We start from the raw sequence: 8,991 nt of genomic DNA, 5'->3' as shown, positions 1-8,991 counted from the left end.
GAGAACTGGGAATAGTGCTACCTCAAGACCCAGCCATACCACTCCTGGCAATATATCTGGAAGATGCTCAACCATTCAACAATGACATTTGCTCAACTATGTTCATAGAATCTTTCCTTGTAATGGTCAGAATCTGGAAACAACCAGATGTCCTTCAGTAGAAGAACAGATAGAGAAATTGTGGAGCATTTACACAACGGAATACTACTCAGCTATTAAAAACAAGGATCATGAAATTTGCAGGCAAATGGATGGAACTAGAAAAGATCTTCCCTAGTGAATCAATCCAGAAGCAGAAAGACACATATGGTATATACTCACTTACAAGTAGATGTTAGATATATAATATAGGAGAAACATATTAAAATCTGCAAACCTAAATAAGCTAAACAACAAGGTGGACCCTTGGAAAGATACGTACTTCTCATTCAGAAAATAAAAGAGGATAGACACTGGAAGTGATAGAAGAAAAGGAACAGGATGGGATGATACCATAGTTGTCATATAAAAGTCTCCACCCAGCAGGGCTATGAAGCAGATGCAGAGACTCACAGCTAAAGTTTGGAGAGAGTGCAGGCTATCTTATGTAAGAAGGAGGATATAGAAGGACACAGAGGGGATAGGAGTCTCATAAGAAGACCAACAAAGCCAGAAATTGCTGGGCCCAGGGGGCACTGCAGAGAATGTTTCATCAACCAAAGACCGTGCTCAGAGAGAACCTAGACTTCTTGCACAGATGTAGCCCACAGACAGCTCAATATCCATGTGGGAACCGTAGTTACAAGGGAAGAGACAGTTTCTGACATGAACTTGGTTGCCTGCTCCTTGATCATGTGTTCCTGGTGTGGTGACATAGCCAGCCTACAGAGGAGGAGGATCCAGGCAATCCTGATGGGACCTGATAGGCTAGGGGCAGACAGTAGTGGAGGTGGCCTTTCCCTATCAGTGGACTTGGGAAGAGGGAGAGGGGAGGAAATGGGAGATAGGGTAGGAAAGGGATGGGATGAGATGGGGAGGGGGCTATGCCTTGTGTACAATGTGAATACATTGTTAATAATAATAATAATAATAATAATAGTAATAATAATGTATGTAATGTCTGAATCTGTAATTATAAAAAGATAAAAGGTTACTACTGACTATACTGGTCAGAGCCACCAGTGTTTATAATCCCTGACCCATGTTTAGATATACATCTGTTTCCAAGCTAAACAGTGATTTCATGAAAATATGAACTTCAAAAGACACATGGAATTTTCTGGTGTTGTGTGTACCATGCAGAAAACCAAATCACTCTGTCAGAGGATGGGTCTTATATAGTCTTTCACATATTCTTCACTTGAGCAGAGATCCAAAGATGTTCATATAAATTCCCATTGTCTAGGTTATATCCATACATGGTCCTTGGTTGAATGTCAGTCTCAGAAAAGACCCTGTGCCCAGATATATTTGGTCCTTGTGGAGCTCCTATCCTTTCCCCATCAGACTAACTCCCCTTCTTTCTTATGATTCCCTGTACTCTGCCAAAGGCTTGGTCATGAGTCTTTGCTTTGAAAACACTGCTAGTTGGAGTCTTTCAGATGCGCTCAGTAGACTCCTGTCATACGTTCAATGCACATCCCATCTGTCTTTCTAAACGAGGATTGATCATCTTACCCCATGTCCGCTCAACTGATTATCTTTTTTAGGTGTGTAGATTTCATTATGTTTATCATATCTTATAGGTCTGTATCAGTGAGTATATCCCATGTTTGTCTTTCTCCTTCTGGGATATTTCACTCAGAATGATCTTTTCTAGATCCCACCATTTGCCTGCAAATTTCATGATTTCCTCCTTTTTGATTGCTGAGTAGTAGCCTGTGGTAGCTCAGTAACCAATTGTTTTCCCAAAGTGAGGGGAACAGGGACTATTTCTAACAGGAACTCAATGACTGGCTCTTTGGTCTCCCCACCCCCAAAGGGAGGAGCAGTCCTGTTAGGCCACAGAGGAGGGCTTTGCAGCCAGTCCTGAAGATACCTGATAAAACAGGATCAGATGAATGGGGAGGAGGTCCCCCTATCAGTGGACTTGGAAAGGGGCACTGTGGAGATGAGGGAGGGAGGGAGGGACTGGGAGGGAATGAGGGATCGGGACACGGCTGGGATACAGAGTTAATAAAATGTAACTGATAAAAAAAATAAAATAAAATAAAATAAAATCTACCTGTAATGGTAAAAATAAATAAATAAATAAATAAATTCCCATTGTCTACAGTGCCTTTGTCAAGTAAGGAATAACATATTTGCTCTTCAGAATTGTTCTTTCAAAATAAACAAAGAGCCTACTATGCTAATTTATGGGTTTTGATGCCCAAATTTAGTTTACATTTTTAAAATTATCCTACACACAGTCAAGCTCCTTGACCACTTCTTTTCTTGTTTTTACGAAGACGTATACCTTTGTTCATTTGAATTATACTTGAAAACATATTTTGCTGTAGTTCAGTCTGTCTAGTTCATTCTCTCCTTAATAACACAGCCAATTTCCTGGGATCTTAATCATTTTCACTGGCTCCCCCTGGATTGTCTCCAAACTTTCTGTATCCTTGACTCTGTACAGGTTGTGAGAAAGCATAATCTATGGAGGTAATTAAAATGAAAATTAAGTATTGGTAAGTTGTCTTCTGACAGTGATTGTAAAAGTCTGTATTTCATAAAAAATGATATAAAATGCAGTAATTTTCCCCTGCCCTATACTTGCCCTCCACCTTTAGAGTTACAATATATTACAAATAATTTGAAAATTTGGACTAGCCATGGTTAATATAGTATCTGAGATGGGAATGGCAAGGAAAGAGAAAAGGTTGATGGATGATGGAGCTTTTTGTCTGGAATAGTCCAAGAAACTTACAGAAAGAAGAGGAAGCTATTTCAAGTAAATGTTGATAATTTTATTCTATTTTAAAAATTATTAATTTTAAATGCTACTTTAAAATTTATTAATTTATTCTTTGAAGTACTTGTACAATGTATACTAATCATATCCATCTCCCATACTTTCATCCAATTTCTTCTGAATCCCTCCCTTCCTATCACATGCCCTTACCAAGTTCACATCTTACTTTTTTTTAATGGTTCAAGAGTCAAAATTAGTGCTACTCAAATGCACTTGGTTACAAAAACATCCAATTAGGCATGGTCTATGCTATATTGTGAAACCTTTCAACTGTTAGTTTTTTACTACTAATTTAATTGTAGAGTCATGTCTATAACTCCAATTGTGAGGAACAAAAAGGAGGCCGCTGCCTAGATCATAGTAATTAAAGGTTATTGAAAGATACAAATGATCACAAATAAGACTTCCCTGAATAAAATGACACTCTCTACCCTTGCAGACATCAGCTAGTTACAAAAAGCTCCTCAGCTGGGATAAGGCTTTTCAGCCATTCTCCCATCTATGCTGGAGTATTGACAGACTTGATCTTGTTCACATCTTGTTCAGGCAGCTACAGATGTGTTTGTTCATGATTGCTGGCATCCAATCTGCTGTGTCCAGTAGACACTATTTCAAAGCAGTCCTGGTTTCTGGCTATCACCACTTTTATGCTCCATCTGCATGTTGTCCTTTGTAAGAACTCTCAGGCATGCACTGTGCTCCATTAATGTTGAGCATTCCTTGCCTCTCGAGAAATCTACTTTTCTTTAAATAGATAATAAAAATAAATATTATTTACCTTTCATTCAAATGTTTTTTTTTTTTTTTCTTTCCAGGAGCACACCGTGGATAAGAAAGAAACAAAGCTGCAATTAAAACTATTTTTTTTTATTTTATTTGTTTTTATGGTAGATTATATTGATGGATTTTTGTATGTTGAACCATGCTTGCATCCATGGGAAGAAGCCTACTTGATGATGTGTTTGATATATTCTTCAATTCAATTTGCAAGTACCTTATTAAATATTTTTTCATCAATATTCGTAAGAAATATTGGTGAGAATTTTTCTTTCTTTGTTGAGTCTTTGTGCAGTTTATGAATCAGGGTGACTGTGGCTTCATAAAATGAGATTGGTAATGTTCCATTACTTCTTGGGCTTCATGTTAGCCCACTAGGTAGGGGAATGGGGTATAATCCCTGACACAGAATATGTTGTCTGATTTTTGATAACTTCTCCCTGATTGGCCTTCCCTCCAAAGCCAAAGGAGAGGAAGACAAACTCCTCTGGTCTCATGTGAATAGATGAGCTGGGGTGTCTAGGTAGGGCCGCTCCTCTATTCTGAGGAATAAGGAAAAGGGGATGTGAGAAGGAGAGGGGGACTGGGAAGAGAAGAGGGAGGGGGCTATGAAAGACATGTAAATTGAATTAATTAATAAAAAGCAAATATACAACAAAACAAAAAATAGAACTCAAAAACTGGGATTTTAATCATGAAATATGATACTTTTGTGTAAATGTACCACACTTTCTGTATCCATTGCTCTGTTGAAGGACATCTAAGTTGTTTCCAGATTCAGGTTATTACAAATAAAGCTGCTATGCACATGGTTGAGCAAATGTCCTTATTGAATGGTGGGGTTCATTTGGGTATTACTACGCAGCAATTAAAAACAAGGAAATCATGAAATTTATAGGCAAATGGTGGGAACTAGAAAAGATCATCCTGAGTGAGGTAACTCAGAAGCAGAAAAACACATATGATATATACTCACTGATAAGTGGATATTAGCCGTATAATATCCACATATGAAACATATGAAACATAAACATATGAAAATCCACGGTCCTAAAGAAGTTAAACAACAAGGAGGACCCTGGGGAAGTTGTTTAATCCCAATCAGAAGGACAAATGTGATATACATTGGAAGCAGGAGAAGACAGGGAACAGGACAGGAGCCTATAACAGATGGCTTCTGAAAGTTTCTACTGATCGATGTATCCAAGCAGAGGCTAAGACTCAACCAAACTTTGGGCAGAGTGCAGGGAGTCTTATAAAAGAGCAGTGTTGGTATAATGTTCTCTTGCAATGTGTACACCTTACTCTTGTTCATTCAAATGCTGATTTCTCTCCCCCACTCTCTGGTTTCAACCCAGACATTGCATTGTGATACTTATTCTATTCTATGATATCTATTCTATGATACTTATTCTATACTTATACTTATTCTATACCACCTGTCTCAACTTTGTGTAAACATGAAAAAATAAAACAACCAACCACAATGTTGAGCAATAGAGAGGAAGGAGTAGGCAGGAGAGGGGAGGAGCGAGAGGACAGGAAAGAACGGCAGGAAAGGGCAGGAGAGAGCTGGGAGAACAGAGGCAGGAGGAAAGGTCTTGAAACGAAGAGGAGAGATGGACAGGACCTAATATATCACTAAAAGCAAGTATAATGTTGGAAATCTGAATGGTAGAAACTGCATGAACTTGGAGGTTTGGGATGGAGCAACTATTGCCCAGCATTGTGTTCTAAGTTAATTAAATAAATCCCAGGGTCTGTGTGCTGATTTGGGTATACAGCAAGCTTTACAAGAAGATATGTTAATAGTGAATATTAATTGTTACCTACAGCAGAATTGGGAGACAGGGAACATGACAGGAACCTACCACAGAGGGCCTCTGAAACACTGTACCCAGCAGGGTATCAAAGCAAATGCTGAGACTAATCACCAAACTTTGGACAGAGTACAGGAAATCTTATGAAAGAAGGGGGAGGCCATAGAAAGACCTGGAGGGACAGGAACTTCACAAGGAGAACGTGTGGGCCGGCAGAGATTGATTTTCCAACCGAGTAGCATACATGGAGAGCACCTAGACCCCCTGTTCAAAGAAAGCCCATTGTCTGCTCTGTTTCCAAGTGGGTTCCCTAGTAAGCAATAGAGGTCTGTATTTGACATGAACTCGGTGGCTGGCTCTTTGATCATTTCCCCTGGGAGGGGGGTGTAGCCTTGTGAAGCCACAGAGGAAGACCATGCAGCCAGTCCTGGCGAGACCTCATAAGTTAGGATCAGATAGAAGGGAAGGAAGACCTCTACTATCAGTGGACTTGGGGGGGGTGGGCATGGGAGGAGAAGAGGATGGGATTGGGAGGGGATGAGGGAAGGGCTACAACTGGGATACAAAGTGAATAAAGTGTACGAAATAAATATATAATTAAATTAAATTGAAAAAAACAAACAAACAAAAACCACCCAGAAATATAGTATCCTTTATAAGTGATTATGGAGTGAAAACAAAAATAACTCATTTCCTTAGGTATCTTTTCTTAATCACAAAAGAAAACACTGAAAAGTGAAATCACTGCCAAGTCGTCCTGGGCAGAATTTTAATAAATTTGACCAGTTAGGAATCCTAGGAAATTCCAGAATTTTGTCTCTAGTTAAAAAAACCACTGCAGGTTCAGCTTCCTTTATCAGAAAAAGAGTGTAAGAGATGATAGGCCAGTAACTACCAGAGACTGATTGGCATATAGAACATAGCTAATATTAGTTAATAGATAACATTATTAATATGTGTAGATCTTTATTAAAACATGCTAGTATTAAATAGCTAATTTGAATAGTTGATGAAAGCAAATGAAATCAGAGCACTATTGATCCTTAAGTGTATTCATTATTTATGAATTTTGTAGCTCCCCAGCAAAATCATTAGGTCAATCAACAGGCTTATTGTAATTGTCTAACTGAAATACAAGGTTCAGTTTGCTAAACTGTGCTACATAATGCACCTATAATGAAATACCATGTTTCGCATATATAAATATGTTGAAGAATACAAGCATTTTTTCTTGTTTAATGAAAATGTTTCAGCTAATATATAATAAATCTTCCCAGTTTACAGTATGTTTGTTTAATTAAAACACAAGTTAATATGAAATCATAATTTCAAGATTAAATTAATTATACTTTATGCAAACTATTTTATAAAAAAGAAAATTTTATTATTTTATACAACATTAATTTTGGTTCAAATTATTTCCTTTTTTAATTAAAGTTTTAGTTTAGTTTTATTTGCATGTTTTTAAATGTGTGAGTGTTTCTATGGGTATGACAAAGGGGGTGCAAATGCTAGTGGAGACCAAAAGAGAACACAAATACTTCAGGCAGGAGGATGTATGTTTTAAAAATATTTAGACTGCATTTCTTCCTGCAAGTGATATGACCCTCTCCGACAGTAGGGTGCAATGTTTTTCCTCTTCCCTCCATAGCTCCCTGAAAATAATGATCCTTGAGATTCAAAGTATTATTTACAGTTACCTAGGCCATAGAGTTAGGCTCTTCTCTGACTAGCTCCTAGCTTAAAATAAGCTACTACACTATTCTACATTTGGCCAAACGGCTGGTTACCTGTGCTCAGGTACCATCTGGCCACCCACCTCACATCTTTTTCAGTTGACTCCCCTGCTCCTGTCTCTATACTAGAATCCCTGCTGCCTGTAGAATGGCCCACCTTTGTTTCCTGCCTCAGCTATAGGGCATAGTTTTTTTTTTAATTGAAAAATGTTGTATCCATACAATACACAAGAGATTTTTTTTTCCTACAATCCTGGAGGTATGAATTTAAACCACCTATTTTTGCTAATATGTAATATGCAATATTTCCTATTAACATAAAGCAAATGGGCACATTAGCACATATTACTTTTTTATCGAAACCTGAAATTTAAGTAAATGTTTGGCATACCAATGTGATTTATATACTTACATGGCAGGGAAGATACCGTGACCATGGACATTGTTTCCCAGTGCAAGGCCTATCATTGCACTCTCTTTGTGCTGACCCCACAATTTCCCCAAGTGTGGGAAACTTAACTGCACAATTTGTGGCAGTGGGGGACTGCTTAAGTGCTCTCCACTATAAGAAATAAAAATTATAAAAGGAAGGGAGGAAAGATGAAAGAAAGAAAGAAGGAATGAATGAAAAAAAGAAAGGATCTATAACATTTTATAACTATAATGTTTACTTCTGGAGACACCTCAGTTGGTTAAACATTCAGGAGAGAAGCTTGAGAATCTCTGTTTGAATATTGAGAGTCATTCAAAAGTCAGTACATAATAAGTGTGTCACAAGGGTAGCCATCTTATGGGTGGGAGGCAGTTATAGGAAAATACTAGGAGTTTCCTGACTAGTTAGTCTGGGTACATCAGCAACATACAGCTGGAGACCCTGGCTCAAACAAGGCAGAAAGGAAGGATCTTCCACCTTCTTTTTGTTCTGTCACATAAACATGCACCATGAATACATGTACCTCCATTCACACACATGTAAACACACACATATACATACATACAATAAATAAATTAGAATGTTCAAACATGGAGAGTGTGGCTTCCATTTTCCAGTTGATTTAGGATAAAGAATTTTCTGTTTACTAATGGAACGTGGTGGTCTTACAGTGAAACAAATAAATAACTGAACATAATGAAGAATTGAGGGAACCACGGTAGAATCAATTATGTCTGTTACTTGCACAGCCTTAGGCTATCCACATCAGACCAACAAGCAAAGCAGCTCTTGCTGGAACAGGCAGAGAAAAATAAGCCACCACAAATTACTCCCAATTTTAGTGTGGCTATTGATCATGTTTATGAAGACCTCATATAGTTCTGGTTTTTTATAATACAAAATGGTGGTTATTACCATGCAAAGTGGTCTATTGTCAACTCTTGATGACAATTTTATTGCTTCTGGAGATAAATATCATATAAGGGATTCTAGTAGTCATATGTTATTTGGAAGCAAAGCATCAGAGCAGGCTAGAGTATTGCTACATAAAATTTATTTCCTATGGGCATAAGTATATCAAATAGTTACAGAAATTTGTGAGAACTATAGGACATGTTATAGTGTCACAAAAGATACAGCTCGTTTTGTTTTGGGGAACTAACAACTATTACTAACCAGGTGTTGGAACAATCTCTCAGAATTCATTTCTTCTCAGTGACTGTCACAGATGACTGGCAAAGATGAAGCTCCTGGACTCTCAGATCAGCAGAGCATGCATGAGGGATATCT

At 37.9% G+C, this 8,991-nt stretch overlaps 1 non-coding gene across 1 annotated transcript; it reads left to right on the top strand.

The window, feature by feature from the left end:
- The first annotated feature begins 7,672 nt into the window (after nt 1-7,672).
- On the top strand, nt 7,673-7,833 carry LOC132654414 (U1 spliceosomal RNA). The gene has a single exon (XR_009592066.1). It is a non-coding gene; the product is annotated as a U1 spliceosomal RNA (small nuclear RNA).
- Nucleotides 7,834-8,991: the final 1,158 nt, after the last annotated feature.

This window comes from Meriones unguiculatus, chromosome 5 (genome assembly GCF_030254825.1).
Source record: "Meriones unguiculatus strain TT.TT164.6M chromosome 5, Bangor_MerUng_6.1, whole genome shotgun sequence".
Lineage (NCBI taxonomy): Eukaryota > Metazoa > Chordata > Mammalia > Rodentia > Muridae > Meriones > Meriones unguiculatus.
This window is presented reverse-complemented; position numbering and strand designations above follow the sequence as displayed.